Source organism: Acomys minous (assembly GCF_964271855.1).
Source record: "Acomys minous genome assembly, chromosome: 2".
Classification (NCBI taxonomy): Eukaryota; Metazoa; Chordata; class Mammalia; order Rodentia; family Muridae; genus Acomys; species Acomys minous.
In genome coordinates this window covers 147,045,319-147,061,246 of record NC_140484.1, presented here as the reverse complement: position 1 = coordinate 147,061,246, position 15,928 = coordinate 147,045,319, and the positions used below count along the sequence as shown (strand labels likewise).

At 49.9% G+C, this 15,928-nt stretch overlaps 1 protein-coding gene and 1 long non-coding RNA gene across 2 annotated transcripts in view; both read right to left on the bottom strand.

The window, feature by feature from the left end:
* Nucleotides 1–15,928, bottom strand: part of XYLT1 (xylosyltransferase 1) — a 294,773-nt gene that overhangs the window by 267,317 nt on the left and 11,528 nt on the right. The window lies entirely within an intron of this gene.
* LOC311593111 lies at nt 81–7,406 on the bottom strand. Its single transcript, XR_014777600.1, has 3 exons — nt 6,412–7,406; nt 5,820–5,953; nt 81–4,806 (listed from the first exon to the last, which is right to left on the bottom strand). It is a non-coding gene; the product is annotated as an uncharacterized lncRNA (long non-coding RNA).

Genomic DNA, 15,928 nt, shown 5'->3' with positions numbered 1-15,928 from the left:
CCCCAAGTTGCTTTTGATCACAGTGTTTATCATAGCAAAAGAAAAGCAAACTGTGACAAGCAGTCATAAGTGCTCTTACCTCTGAGGCCTCCACCCCCACCTCCTCCTCAAACACCACCTCCCCAGGCCCATATGTAACTCTGAATAGTTTTGTTGCATGAGGCAAAGCTTTATGGTATAGAATTTCCTATTGGCAGCCTCAAAGATGCTCAGATTTAGAGAGTTTTGTATTTGGAATTGGGATGCTCAAACTATTTTTTTTAAAAACCCACCCTTGACCCCAATGATGTTTAACTATCTAGTAAAGATATTACAAAACACATTCATACATATGAACACACACACAGAGACAGTCTCTCTCTCTCTCTCTCTCTCTCTCTCTCTCTCTCTCTCTCTCTCTCTCTCTCTCTCTCTCTCTCCAAGTCATCACCAAAGGGATGCTGGTAGTGGACTTTATCTAGAGAGAAAAAGGCAGCCACGGCCATGGGGGACATGGGGACTCACTGCTGCACATTTCCGGGAGTGCCCCTGGGAGGGAGCACGGGAGCAGCCCCCTTCTAGTCAGGCAGGTCTGAGTCATTCTCACACTGCCCTGCCGTGTAGTTCAGTTTGAACCAAGAGGAAAAGTTCACTTGAAAAAGGAAGGTGAGGCTCAACAGTAAAACCAGGCACTCCTTAACTTAAAATACAATACTTAAATACACCACTTAAAATAAAAGTAAACCAAGTTTCATGCCATTTCCCTCTTAATAGTAAAACCAGAACTTAGCCAATTTCATTATTAATTTTTTTTTTTTTGGTTTTTCAAAATTATTTTTTTAAAAATTTTGTTTGTTTTTCATGCCAGGGTTTCTCTGTGTAATAGCCCTGGCTGCCCTGGATTCACTTCGTGGACCAGGCTGGCCTCAAACTCACAGAAAGCCCCCTGCCTCGGCCTCCCCGAATACTGACGTAAAGGCGTGCACCACCACGCCCCACTGTTCTTTCTTTCTTTTTCTTTTCTTTTCTTTTCTTTCTTTCTTTTTTTTTTAATGAAAGATGGCCTCATGTAGCTCGGGGTGTTGAGGACGACCCTGAACTCTCAATTCTCCTGCTTCCATGTCTTGAACGCTAGGATTACATGCATGGGACATGCCAGGTTATGCTGTGCTGGGAGTGGACTAAGGGCTTCACCCGTGCTGGGCAAACACTCTCCCCACAGAGCCATGTCAGCTCTCATGTCCCCATTGATACTGAAACTTGCTATGTAGCCCACGCTCACCTCAAACCCGTGGTCCTCCTGTCTCAACCTCTCAGGCTAAGATTATAAACATGCACCATGAATTTCAGCCCTTGGGTCACACTTTCTGGTCACCTTATTGATAGGCATGTGCTAGAGGTGCCCTGGACTCCTTGCAGCCTAGGCCGAGCCCATCAGGAAGAGTTGCATGATGGGTAAGGTGGTATTGTGTAGTTTGCCGAGAGCAGTCTGCCTTGTTTGAACCCCAGCTCGCTCTGCCACATCCTCACAAGGCAACACTGGGTAAGTTTCTTAGCCTCTCTGTGCCTTGGTTTCCTATAAAATAAAATGTACACAGCAATTGCCCTTCTGTATAGAATGACTCTGCTGGTTAAACTCTAATAAACAGCCAGTACTCATGGGGACAGCAACTCACAGTTAGTCATCACTGAACAGTGGCTCCTACCCTCTGGCACCCTCTCAGGCAGGAGGAGGCTTGAGGGCACAGGTCTCTGATAACACAATTGGAACGAAGACGGACGGAAGCCAGGGCACCTGACTTGCCATCTCCAAAGCAGCCTAAACTTTCACTGAGATCCCAAACTCTGCACCCGCTACTGTCGGCAGCGAGCAAATCTGTCTTCCTCTTTCTGGCGGTCACACCCTGTTTCACACCAGCCCCAGAAACATTAAAATAGTCTGGGTGCTTCCACAGAATTTCTTCTGAAATAGTGGCTTGCAGGTTTCCCCCACCAAGCCCAGTAGGTCTTAAACACTCTCTCTACACAGGGGCCCTGAAGCATCTGCGTGCATAAGCAACACCCAAGAGGCTGACCTGGAGCCCTAGCTCAAGGTGGCAGGGCGCTCGCCTATGGTACACAAGACCCTGTGTTCAATCGCCAGCACTCAATATACTGTGTGTGTGTGTGTGTGTGTGTGTGTGTGTGTGTGTGTGTGTGTTACACGCCCATCATTCCAATGCTAGGGAGATCAGAGTTGAAATCCTAAGCTACACAAGGAATTTGAGGTCAGCCTGGAATATATAAGGCTCCTCCCCCTGCCCCCAAAAAACCCCACAGAATCACCTAAAGGTCTGGGAGCTCCCAGACACCAAATTTCAGCTTCCAGGACGATGCTGCTGGAACAGCAGGGGGTACTGTGAAGCTGCTCCTGGGGAGCACGTGACCCAGAGGCTACCTAGACTTTCCTCTGAGAAGTGGTACCTCTCAGGGTTCAAAGCACTTAGCCAAGGTCATGGGTGATCGAATGACAGAGAAGAGGGTCCAACCAGCCTGGCCTCCAAAGCCAGCGGTCTCCCTGCTGCTGCTCCTCAGCCCCAAGCAGGTGCTTTGAACTGAAAATCACATTAACACATCAAAACCTGTGCTTAACACTGCACTGGAAAGGAAGGCTGAGGCAGAGACTCCTCACAGAGAGGAAGACGAGGCTGGGCAGCATTCTTCCGGGACTAGACATAGCAGGATGAGAACCAGGGTCCCTGATTTCTCCCCCAGGCACCGGCAAATTCTTTAGTGCTATGTAATATCTGCACACAGATCGGTTAATATGTGCATACCCTGTGTCCTAAGCGCATCAAGACTATTCACGGTTCTCTAATCCCCGTGTCATTTATGCCTGAAATCATCCCTACTAGGTGGCTGCAGCTCCACATGTCCCATCCGAAGCTCCAGAGATGGCCGCCATTCTGTGCTACCACCTCCCCGCCTGAGCACCCTGACATCCCAACGGCAGCTGACTCACACCTGACAGAGCTTGTGTAAACCGGTGAAAGAACGATCTTCAAAACCTGAGGCTGGTGCCAAAGCAACGGGTTAAGTGCTTGCTGTGTAAGGATGAGGACCTGAGTTTCACACCAAGAAGCCATGTGATAAGAGCAAGTTAGTGAGCAAACAAACACCTGGAGTTTCAGTGCTGGGAAGGCAGAGGTAGTAATGGTTTCCTGAAGCTTCCTGGTCAGCAAGCATAGCCAAATCAGGGGCTTCAAGGCCAATGAGAGGCCCTGTGGGCAGCGTATAAGGAATGACAGCCTCCAAATCCATGTATAAATACCTACACACATACACACACACACACACACACACACACACACACTCACATATACACAGGCTAAACTGAAGAACTGAAGTTACACACTCCTGTCCTCAGGCACCCTCTCAGGCAGGAGGTTTAAGGGCACATGTCTCTGATAATATGATCAGAACAAAGATGGAAGTCCAGACCACAGTCAAATTCATGTTGGCTACTACGGCCCGTCACCTGAGTGGTCCCAGAGCATCTTCACTAATCTCCTTCCACCCATTCTGATCTTCTTTTGGTAACTACCAAAGCACTTATTAGCCAGAGGTGATGCTGTGTAGAGCAGGATGGCCTTGAACCTCTGACTCACCTGCTTCCTCCTCCCCAATGCTGGAATCTCAGGCGTGTGCTGCCACAGCTGCCTCAGACAAAGTCATTTTAAACTTCTGCTGCAAGGAGTCAGAAAGACACCACGTGCCCTTCATGCGTCAGCTGCTGATGCTCAGACCTCGCACGTCCCCCGCCCATGTCCCAGCTAACAGGAAAAGTTCCCTGAGCATTTGTTCTCACAGCTGGCTTGAACAGCACAAGTTCGCCTTGTATTTCTCCCTGCCCCACACCTCCCCAGAGCTGAGGACTAAACCCAAGGTGTTATGCTTTCTAGGAAAGTGCTCTGCCACTGAACCAAAGCCCCAATCCACGTCTTGCATTCTGTTTTGTCTTCTTATGCCTGGAACAGATGGATTCTTCAAAACCAGGCAGTCCTCTTCCGCGCTTCACGCACACCCCAACGACTCCCCATCGCACCTTCCTTAAAACCCTTAAAGCCGCATCTGATGGAGCCCGTTGGAGCCTCACCTCACACTCCGCTCTTTCTTCCACAGGTTCCAGGTGCAGCCACCTTCCTCCACACCCTCCAGGGAAGAGTTGCTGCCTCCTGGGGTCCTGGCCATCCCTCCAGGCCAGCCTTGCTTCGAGCTCATCACCGTTGGTCCTCAGCTTCTTTCAGTATCCTAAAGGTGGGGACTGTTCCCTGGGCTGACCTGTTTTTTCACCCTGACGACCATCTAAAGTCCGTCCACCCCTGAGACTCACCATTTCTTGTTTTCTGCTTAGGATACTAGTTGGCCCACATTAAGTGCTTTAAAATACTAAGGGATATAAACATGGGACGTAAGGATGAGTGGAGGCAAAGCTCCCACTCCAATACCCTCCACAGCTGCAGCACATCTTCCTGTCGGGATGTCGACTCCCTATGGGCATCATCTGTTGGGACTGCATCCTCCCAGGGTCTTTCTCTGCATTCTTAGAATACACACTACCTTTTAACACTCTCATCCAGATCAAAGTAGTCAATAAAGTTTTGAGACACAGATATGCAGAGTGAGTGACTCACAAGCCCGCACATTGTAAGGGTGCTACGGAGAGCTTGTGGCTTGCTAAACTGGAGACACTGGTTCTATCTCTTCCCCCTCGGAGTGTCTGCCCATCATGCTCTGGAACATTCATCCAGTAAAAGTGTTTCTTGCTTATGATTTGCCCTCTCCCATCTACAAGGAAGAGACCTCTAGTCCATCAAAACATTTCCTACTCAGGCCAGTGAGTGGGCTCAGTGAGTGAAGGTGCTTGTTGCCAAGCGGGACATCCTGAGTTCAATCCCCGGGGCCTGCATGACAGAGTGTGAAAGCCAGCCTCTCAGAGTTGTTCTCTGACCTCCACATGTGTGCTGCGCCATGCGCATACAAACAGGTGTGTCTACTTGCAAACACATGCGTACTAAATAAAATGTAAATTTAAAAATATCACATGATGTGCTTTAAAAGGCACATACGGACCTGGAACAGTGGCACATTCCTACAATCCCAGCTCTTGGGGGAGGCAGAGACTGGTGGATCTCTTGAGTTCGTGGCCAGCCTGGTCTACAACGAGAGTCTAGGACTGCCAAGGCTACACAGAGAAACCCCATCTCAAAAAACCAAATGATGATGATGATGATGATGATGATGATGATGATGATAGGCATACGTCTAAGTGCTTGATAATCATTTTGAATGGAAGAAGGAATGGCCATTGCCCACTGGGGGACATAATGATATCATCACCCAATTTGCACCGGAGCCATGATTTTACCTCTTTTGTATCTGTGTCTTGCCTACCCATCCTGTCTCAACCTCCCTTCCTCACAGACCTGTGACAAGAACCTCATGAACTACCAACTCCAGCTTTATTATAGATAAGAAAATATGTATGTGCTTGTATCTGAAAATACCATCCCCCACTAACTCAGATTCTGACACTTGGTCTTCAGCTGGCAGCACTATTTCCGGCTGAGAAGCCTTTAAGAGGTAGAGCCTGGCTGGAGGAAATAGGTCCCTGGGCATTGGTTCTAGACATGGGCATGACGTTATCCCTGGCCACTTCCTGCCCCTTCCTTCTCGCCCCTGCTTCCTTGCCCTCCATGGTGTGAACAGCCTTCACCACATGCTCCCACCTCCCTGGTCTGAACCCCCACCCCCTGCTGTAATGGTTAGAACCCTTTAGAACCCTGATACAAAATGAATACCTCCTCCTTGGTTTGCTTCTGTCAGGGAGTGAGTCACGGAGACACAGCAGGCATTAAACAGGAGTAACCTGGTTAGTCTTCACAACCATTTTTCCAAGGAAGAGCCATTGAGACACCGACATCAATGCTGAGCTCTAAGGCAGAGAGGGGCCGAGAGACTAATGCAAACCACACAAGCACAGGCTGGGGGTTGGGTACCAGGGGTCCAATCGCGCCTCTTAGTTCCTACTGAGCACCTAGCATTGCCTGCTCAGACACAAAGCGACCTTAGGAAGCCCACACTGGCCACAGGCAGCAACCACAGTGAATCAGAAGATCTCAAGGGTCAGGCCTCCTTCCAGAAACGCCCACCTCTCCTCCAGCCTCTGCAGCTGCTCAGGAAGGGAAGTAGAAGTCCTGGGTGGTCTCCCCTCTAAAGACTCTGTGTCCCTCAGAACTAAACAACCTGAGACCCAAGATGGAGACTCACTAACCCTCGCTAACAACGACCCAACCCAGACAGAGCCTGGCTGCCCACACAGTTCCCAGATCCGGGCCAGCTGAACCATCATCGTCAAGCTCAGGGGCGACAACCTGGTTCTCCAGACCGTACCTGAGGGGATTCCGTATCCCCCGGCTGGAGGAGAAGGCAGCCTCACTCCCGCCTGCTCCTCCCCCTGTCTCCTTCCCCAGAGAACCATGCACATAGGACTCTCTGAAAATGCTTTTCACAAGTCAGTTAGCGGGATCAATTAATTATTCACGGCCCCGCTTCTCTGCAAACTCATAGACTGTCACTGTCAGCAGGAGGGTTCCTGGACTCTGCCCAACAGCCCTGCTCAAGCTCCCAGGAGGCCCAGAGTGGTTTCTGCCTTCTTTACAGCCTCTGAAGCCCACCGTCCACTGCCCAGCTCAGCACAGGGGACAAACAGAAAGTCCCCAAGGGAGCCATCCTGGGCATGGTCTGCTCCAGCCTTCGAGATTCACTCTGCCCTGGGGCCGAGTGTCTATAACCTCCATGCAATCCAAATGGGAAAACAGGGCTCAGAATTCCCACCCCTATGCCAGGCTGGGGCTGGGTCCTGCAGTATAGAACCACACAGGCTGCGAAAACACTGAGTTCTGCAGAAGGGGGTGGGGTGGGGGCCGGCGGCTGGGGAGAGCTGCGCAGACTGCACTGTCAGTCTGCCGAATTCTCCGTCGGAGACTTGGCAAGGACCGTCAGTGTTTTCTGTGGGAAAATGCAAGGCTGCCTTCAAAATGTTTCCTCATCCCAGGGAGAAAGAGGCTAGTCCTCAAGCCTTGGAAAATACGGTCAGGCTCTGAAGTGGGACCCTTCAAAAGCTCTGGGTGCCAGGGGCTGAGACAACGAATTAGTAGCATGACAATGTTTAAAACTGGTCAGCACACAGCACAGCCTCGCAGAGACACGGGGGGGGGGGGTCTCCTAAAGTCAGAAGCCCCATCCCTGGTGCGATGCAGCTCGGATTTAATATGATTTCTGGGGCAAAAGAGTACGATCTTGTGCAAAAGAAATGCCTGCCTCTTGTGAAACTCACTCGAGAACTTAGAAAAGCTATCCGCTGAATGTCTTCTCCCCAACCCCCGTTATCCCTAGACCATCACTACCCACAATAATAAACACGTTACAGCACGTAACACGTGTCTGGGCACATGCTCAATGAACTACAATGTCCACTCACTTGTCCCTCCACAGAACCCTCTACAGAAGGTGGGTCCCATGCTCCCGTTGTACAGACGAAGCCGCTGAGGTCCAGTGCATAAAGCCTCTACGGTCGCACAGCTGGTAAGTGGCGGAGCCATGTGTTTAGACTTAGGCAACCCAGTTTCATTCCCATTATTGTTATGCTTATCATTATCCACTTCATCACACTGTGTGCTCCAACTGAGATGAACAGAGACACTGAGGTATGGTAGAAAAAGTGACACTTGCGCCTTCTTTCACACACACACACACACACACACACACACACACACACACACACACACACGAGTTCTTCTGAGCACAGGCACAACCAGTCCTCCCCAGACTATGAGTCCAGGCCACTCTGACTTCCCATCCCACTCCAGCAGCTACTGGCCTGCACAGTAGAGTACGGGTCCTGGATGGGGTGACAGATCTGACCACAGCCACAGCTCTTCCTTGTCCTGTTTCCAGGAACCTAGTGGTTATTCATCCATGACAGAGACTTAAAAAAGAGCTTAAGGAAGGTCACCCAGGCTAGACATATCCCAGACTCCCTCACAGGCTGGAGGGGACAGGTAAGAACTTTCCCCAGGTTCACCTATAACCAGCCAGACCCAAATTCCACTGAGATAATGTAGAATCCAGTGACGTTATGGAAGTTCGGGGTTATGATATGTAAACACGCTTTTGTTTTACTCTCAGGAGTGGAGTATGGGGGCTGCTCCAGTTTGTTTACAGCTGATAACTGCCTCATGAGAGGGCACATGATCTTCATCAGCTGGGAACTGCCTGGGGTGGGGGGGCTTGGTCTTTGCTAGTGGAAATAAATGCCAGACACACCACACACACACACACACACACACACACACACACACACACACACACACACACCACACACACACGGCGAGTGGGGAGGGGTTGCTCTGACAAAGAAGCAAGCCGCTGGTGCTTCCCTCGTTGCTGTTGATGCAGTTTGATGAGCAGTTAAGGATGTCCTGAACTGAGGATAGGACTTTCCCCAAGGAACCTGATGACCCTAAACAGCAGGAAGTAGCTAAGGAAACCTACACCCCCTCTCCTCGTTAACCTTTTTCTCCTACCTGATGTTGGGGTATTGGAAAGGATTGGGGAGAGTAGGGAGAAAGAGATTTAAAGAACCCAAACTAAAAAATAGTTTTTAAAAGTATGCCTACAAGGTCCCGGTGCCAGGCCGAGGGTTGATGCAGACCTGCCCCTAACCAGCTGTGAGGCTCAGATGGAGTTACTCCCCCTCTCCGTGCATCGCTTCCTCTCCACACACTGGACAGCAGCTTTGACAACACTCACATCACAGGGTGTCAGAAGCATTAACTGTAAAACACTTGGCATGTGGCCAGCTTAATGCTATCACCTCCTCCCTCCCTCCCTCCGTCCCTCCCTCCCTCTCCTTCTCTGTCTGCCCTCCCTCCCTCCCTCCCTCCCTCCCTCCCTCCCTCTCCTTCTCTGTCTGCCCTCCCTCCCTCCCTCCCTCCCTCTCCTTCTCTGTCTGCCCTCCCTCCCTCCCTTTCCTTCTCTGTCTGCCCTCCCTCCCTCCTTCTCCTTCTCTGTCTGTCTGGCTATGAAACAGCATCTCACGTAGCCCAGGCTGACCTCAAACTCACCATGTAGCCAAGAATGCTCTTGACCATCTCATCCCCCTGCCTCCACTCCAGGTACTAGGATTCCAAGCGTGTGCTGCCACGCCCAGCTTCCGCCTTTCTAGGAATGGACCCCAGAGCTTCACTCATGCTAGGTAAGCACTCTGCCAACTGAGCCATATACTCACCCCATCATTACTATTATTTCTAACTCCCAACATCAGTGTCAATGTTCTACACAAAGGGCAATGACTATTCAAGGAGCTGACAGGAGAACACGTAGCAGGAGTTGACTCTAAAAGATGTTTGGGTCTTAGACACACACGTGCACACACGTTTGGTGCTGCATAAGATGCTGTCTCAAAAAAAAAAAAAAAAAGACAGGCACTAATAGGTACTAATCTCGTCCCATGCCAAGCAGGTAATGTTTCCAGCATCTGGGTCTAGAGATGCAGTTCAATGCTAGAGTTCTTGCCGACACAGCATGAATGAAACCCTGTGTTGTGTCTGTAGTACTTCAGAAAGAAAGAGATGGGGGAGGGAGGAAAGAAGGAGAAAAGAGAGAGAGAGAGAGAGAGAGAGAGAGAGAGAGAAGAGGGCAGAAGAGAAACAAGAGAAAGAAAGGAAAAAGGAGAGAAGAAAGAACGAAAGAGACAGGAAAAGAGCAAAGAGAAGAGAAGTGGGGTACAGGACACAGCACCTTTCGATGCAGGGATGAAGGCGGGAAAGGCCTGTGCTGGCGAGGCCATTCTGCAGGAAGGTGAGGACCCCACACCACCGAAGGAAGAGCAATGGTTTGGCTGGACGACAGTCAGTAGACGCCTAAGAAACTCTGTAAAGGCTTCAAGGCACATGAGGGTCTTGTCCGAGACAGCGCTTCCTCTGTTCAAGGCTCACCTCCCTGTCACCTAATTTTCCAAGATTTTTAATAGAATGAGGAAGGGACTCTTTTTTAATAAAATAGAGATAGGGATCTCACCGAACAGCCTGCACCCCAGTGGCCTGAGCTATGAGGGGCTTTCATAAATTGGAACTGCCTCACTTGGGTCCTGGCTCACCCATTTCTGCCCTTTTCCTTCAGGATTGTCCCTTTCCTATTTTAGTTTATCCTCAACAACTTGTTTTAAAAGTAAGAATTGGCCTCTCATCTTCACCAAATTGCCTTCTCATAGTCTATGTTCCATATCAAAGGCCAACTCGCATTAAAAATGGGCTGCGCATTTGCCTCTGGGCACTCTGCTAACCTCAGCTATCAGGCTGGGGTGTGTGCTGTTTGCACTACCACTGCATTTCACCTGAAAGGTCTATGTGATATCTTCTTTGATATAAGAGTGATATAGACAGGATTCTTTTTGTTGTTTGTTTGTTTGTTTGTTTGTTTTTGAGATAGGGTTGATGTAACCCAGGTTAGCCTGGTGGTGGCTTGAGTGAGTACAGCCCCTAAGTCCGTACTTGGTTTCCAGTTGGTGGAACTGTTTGAGAAGGATTGGGAGGTGTGGCCTCGTTGGAGGAGTCTGTCATTGGAGGTGGGATTTGAGGTTTCAAAAGACTCGTGCCATTTCCAGTGTGCCCTTTCTGCTTGCACGAGCTCTAAGATGTTCCTTTGCTCTACCATCACGGACGCTAACCCTCTAGCACCATAAACCCAAATTCTTTTAGAAGTTGCCTTGGTTGTAGTGTTTAACCACAGCAATAGAAAAGTGACCAAGGCATTCCGCAACTAGCTATGAACCCGAGGAAAGGCTTGAGCCTCTCCTCTGGCCTCATCCACTCATGTGCTGGGATTACATGCATGTGCTGCCACGCCTGCATTATATAAGGTTAGAGATCACACCAGGGGCTGCATGAATGCTAGGCGAGCACTGCACCAACTGAACCAGGTCCCCAGCCCTAGAAATGTCTTATCAGTTTGCATCTCTATGTGACTGTGTTCAAGTAGCCAACATCCAACAGCTTGCTATTCCACAAATGTGCCCAGAAGATTCCCTCTCTTGAAATAGGCCAGTTTCTTCTGAGGTGACATTAATCATCAGTTTTAATGAGGGCATCTCAGAACATCTCGGAAGTGGCCTCTTCTGTTTTGTATTTTGTGTTCTGAGACAAGATCTTACATGAACCAAGCTAGCTTCAAATTCCATATGTACCAGAGGTTGGCCTTGAACTCCTTATTCTGCTGCCTCTGCCTCCCAAGTGTTAGAATTACAAGCATGCACTGCCGCATCGTGCTTAGTAAGTAGTCTTGATAAAGAAGTGGTCATAGGGTTAATGGGGCAGCTTAGCAGGTAAAGATGACTTGCCACCAAGCCTGGTGACCCAAGTTCAGTTCCCAGAACTGAAGTTAAAACATTTGCAAGTTGTCCTTTGATTTCTACCTGTGTGCGCCATGGTGCTCTCTCTCTCTCTCTCTCTCTCTCTCTCTCTCTCTCTCTCTCTCTCTCTCTCTCTCTCTCTCTCTCCCTCTCCCTCTCCCTCTCCCTCTCCCTCTCCCTCTCCCTCTCTTTCCCTCCCTCCCTCCTCCACACACACACTTAGAAAGAGTTCTAATGAATATTATGGTTCCAAGGTTTAGTAAACAAATGGTAAAGCTGGAGTTGGGGAGCAAAGCCACCCACACTGAAGGGTTAAGTGTTTCATATCTAGGAATCCACGTTTTGAGGTCCTAACCCCAAGTAAAAAACTACAACTGGAACTTCCCCCAACACTGAGTCAAATTTAACAGACTGTGGCTGAAATGGGATTCCACGCCCACTTCCAGCACAAAAACCCATAGTTCACCCCCTCAACGATAACACAACCAGCTGCAAGCGTTCCTGTCCCGACGCAGGTGAAGTGCGCTCACTGCAAGCAGTTGGACCTGGGGCCAGGCTTCTTAAGCAGCCAGGATGTTTCTGTGCTAGGGAGGGCTGGCTGGAAGATAAAGCTGACAGGCCTCTTTAACCAGTCCCAGAAAGAATATGAAGTCATTGTGTTTAGCCAGCGCCAAGCAAACCTGAAAGACGATGGATCGAAGGGAATCCTTGTCCCAACCCTGTCAGCAGCTGTGGCTGCAGAAGTGACACAGTAAATGGGAAATGACCAGGGCTCAGAGAGTGAGACAGATCCTGGGCTGCTAAACAGCGCTGACACTGCACAGGAAGCCAGGTCCTCAGATGGAGGCCGGAGCGCTAATGTTCTGCGGCCCACAACATATGCAGTCCCCGGAGGGACACTTCAGCACAGTGTCTCAATGTAAAATGACACATGCCACTGCAGGCTAGAGATCTTATATGGGAGGCAGGGTTGTGTTCATCTGCTTCCCAGCAAGAATGCCAGAACAGCCACGGATAAAGAGAAGTCAGTCAAAGCAGAAAGTGATGGGGAAAAAAAAGGCCTAATTCTGCCAGACCTATTTTGCTAAGTAAAGATAACAGCTTTCTGGACCACATGACTTTAGCATAAGAAATTAAATGATGGCATCGTTCCCCAAAGCAGTTAACGTCAGGGTGTTCCCTACAGCCTTAGAGGAACTGAACAGTAATCAATTCATACATCTCAGTTGTGTGGATTCCTGTTCTGCGGCACTAACAACGGATGTAAGCCTCCTCCTGGAATTCCAACCTAGGAACCTATCGCCAACCTCCACTCCATGCTGTGAAAGTGAGGTTTCAAAGTTAAAGACCAGTGCCAAACCAGCCAGAGAGGAGAAGGAGGAGGAGGAGGAGGAGGAGGAAGAAAAGGAGGAGGAGGAAGAAGAAGAAGAAGAGGAGGAGGAGGAGGAGGAAGAGGAGGAGGACAAAGCTAAACAGTGAGTAAATGCATTTTCCTCAGGGATGTTTATCTAACTAATGCTTGTGCGCTCACCAAAGACATATATAAAAATGCTCAGAGCCAAGCTAGAGAGATGGTGCAGAAGACGCAGGTGTGTGCCACCATGCCTGATGACCTGAGAAGATGAAGGTGTGTGCCACCATGCCTGATGACCTGAGAAGATAAAGGTGTGTGCCACCATGCCTGATGACCTGAGATCCAGCCTGGGGACCCACATGGTGCAAGGAGGCAACCGACTCTTGCAAGCTGTATTCTGAGCTCTGTACATTCTCTCTCTCTCTCTCTCTCTCTCTCTCTCTGTGTGTGTGTGTGTGTGTGTGTGTGTGTGTGTGTGTGTGCCTGCTGTCTGTCTGTCTGTCTTGCTTGCTCTCACTCTCACACTAAATAAATAAACAAATTCTAATGTAGTCATTTCCTTTTAAAGAACATTTGTAGCAACTCTATTTCTAATGCCCACAAGCCAGGGGCAGCTAACGGCCCATGAAGAGGCAGCTCGGAGGTCCAGGGCTTGCGGAGCCTTCACCAGCCCCCGGTTCCACGCCCAGCACTGAGAAGGAAAGTAAATAAAAGTTCTTCACGATCTAGGCAGCTCATAATCCAACCAGCTCTGTAGAGAGAACCGCAGCAATCAAATTAAATTAGCTAGGACCCTGTCACTGTGGCCAGGTACCAGCAGAGGCTAGTGTCCTTTGGATGATTTAATAATAAAAGACAGGTTTCAATTATTTTCCTCCAGCTGACATTATCTTTGTGTCTAAAGTGACACCCATCTGATAGACTGAAGGACAGGGCCACCATTCAAACGCAGCAGCCCTGAGATGGCACACTGTCACCAGTGGCTCCCGCAGTGGGTCCTCGCTACCCACTCCATGCACAACAACAGCAGCTGGCAAAACGCATGGCCTTCAACCTGCAGCCAAGCCTGCACTGGACACTTGGGGAGGGAAAGGGCCAGGCCTGGCTTCCATGCAATTCCAAGAGAATACGAGGCTAATTATTTTTCTCTCTGCAAGCAGCTGGGTCTCCCTGAAATATGAGTCGGTAATAACTGTGGTAATTATTATTTTAATACAAATCAGCAACTTATCAAAATATTACACGGTGGATGTTGCTTCTCTTCCCTGCTGTGGATGGATAAAGGGTGCCTGCCACCCGCCCTGCCCAACTCAGTGTGGATTGGGGTCAAGGCTTCTCGGTGCTGACAGCTGCCAGTCTGCATGTGCAAACCCTCCCTTAAGCAACAGTGAGTCACCCACTGGTTTCACATCCTGGCTGGATCTTGGTCCTGGGTCTCAGGCGTTTCATCCCGGCAATGGGCAAACAAGCCAACTTCCTACTAGAGATATTTTGCAGGGTGGTTCAGAGAAAGTGCTTTGCTAAAACCATCTACCAGGGATGTTAGTGAAGAGTTTTCAGGGTAAGAATGGGGACCCTGACACGTAAAAACAGAGCGTGTCAGAGTACATCTGTGACCCCAGTGCCGGGGAGAGGGACACAGCCCAGGGACTTGCTGGCCAGCCAGAGTACTGAGTCAGAGAACCCCACCCAGGTCAAGGAGAGCTAGAAGCCATCCAGCATTGACCTAGGGCCTCCACCCACACCCACACAGGCACCCCTTTCTATGGTGCCCTGAATTTTGACATATTCAGGCTCCCAGGTCGCCCTGCCTGAGTCCAAGTCCCAGCGTCACTTGTCTTGTAGCTTGAGGGGGAGAGTCTTTATTCTCTCCAGGCCTCAGTCTCTTGAGAGAAATAAAGATGAGGGAATAAACTAAGCAGGAGTTGGCACAGCAGCCACTTGATAAGGCCGCTGTAAATGGCTGGATGTGATAATCCCTGATACTCCCGCTTAGCATGGCACACACTGACTTCTAACAGATAACCGCAATTGTTAAGAGTGTTATGGTGAGAGTTAACTCAAATCCTGTTAAATTGGCCCACAAAAGCCCAAGGGTTGAAGGCGTGGTCTCAAGCTCAGCTGAAGGGGGTGGAGCCTGTAGGGGGCGGGGCCTCGCTGGAGCAAGCCCGGGGATTAGCAGCTAAGGCTCTTTCTGCTTTCAGGCTCCCCTGAGGTGGGCCGCACCCTTCACCACCACACGTGGCTGCCTCATCACAGGCTCAATGGCAGCGGAAAGCCCAGGACCGTCCCCGTTCCAACCCTTGAGCCAGAGTCTCCCCGCCTTCCAGTAGTCAATCATGGGGCATTTCACCACAGCAGAGGGAAGCTGACTCACACAAACCCCAACAGCGGTTTCCAAGTGACACAGATAAGCCCTGGGTGGCCCCAGGGCAAGCTGGGAGTCCTTGCAGACAGGAAAGTCACACCTTCCTCCTTCAAACTGTCACCTTTCCAGAAACAAAGGCTAGAGTCCAACAATAGCAGGCATTCCAGAACAGACTCCTTTGAAATCAAGAGATTTTTGGCTACCAACCTGATGGTTAGAAATTAACTACTTAATGAGGTAACCACTGTATTTCTTGATCCGTCTAAGCTGATTCTAATACTAGCCTCAAATAATGCACACTGAGCTCTCCCATCCCAAAAGCTTTTTGTTTGTTTCCTGAACACTGCCAGCGTGTCCTGCCTCGGGCTTTCCTCACTCCCCAACTCCCTCCTCATGAGATACTTGGGTGACCCTGTTGCCCTTCAGGGCTGCTGCACACATCTGGGCAGTGGTTCTGTTACCCAGGCTCTGAATCGCAGCATCTTGGTCCTGAGTTCTGTGAACACAGCCATTTACCAGTCGGCCTGGGGGACCCATTCATCATCACACCTAATCTTGTGTTCGATACATAGTGGATCAGAGTTCAAGGATTCAACAGGAGGCGCAGATCGCAGAGACTCACAGGAAGGGCTGGGAACTAAGTTAGGGAGGACTCAGACATCGGTCCTCCACGGGAGTCTGTGCAGAAGCAGCACAGCCCTCAAAGCCATCTCAGAGGGCCTAGGCTAGGCCACTCCCTTCCAGCAGGCCCAGTTCCCCCTGAGTGTCCGTCTTA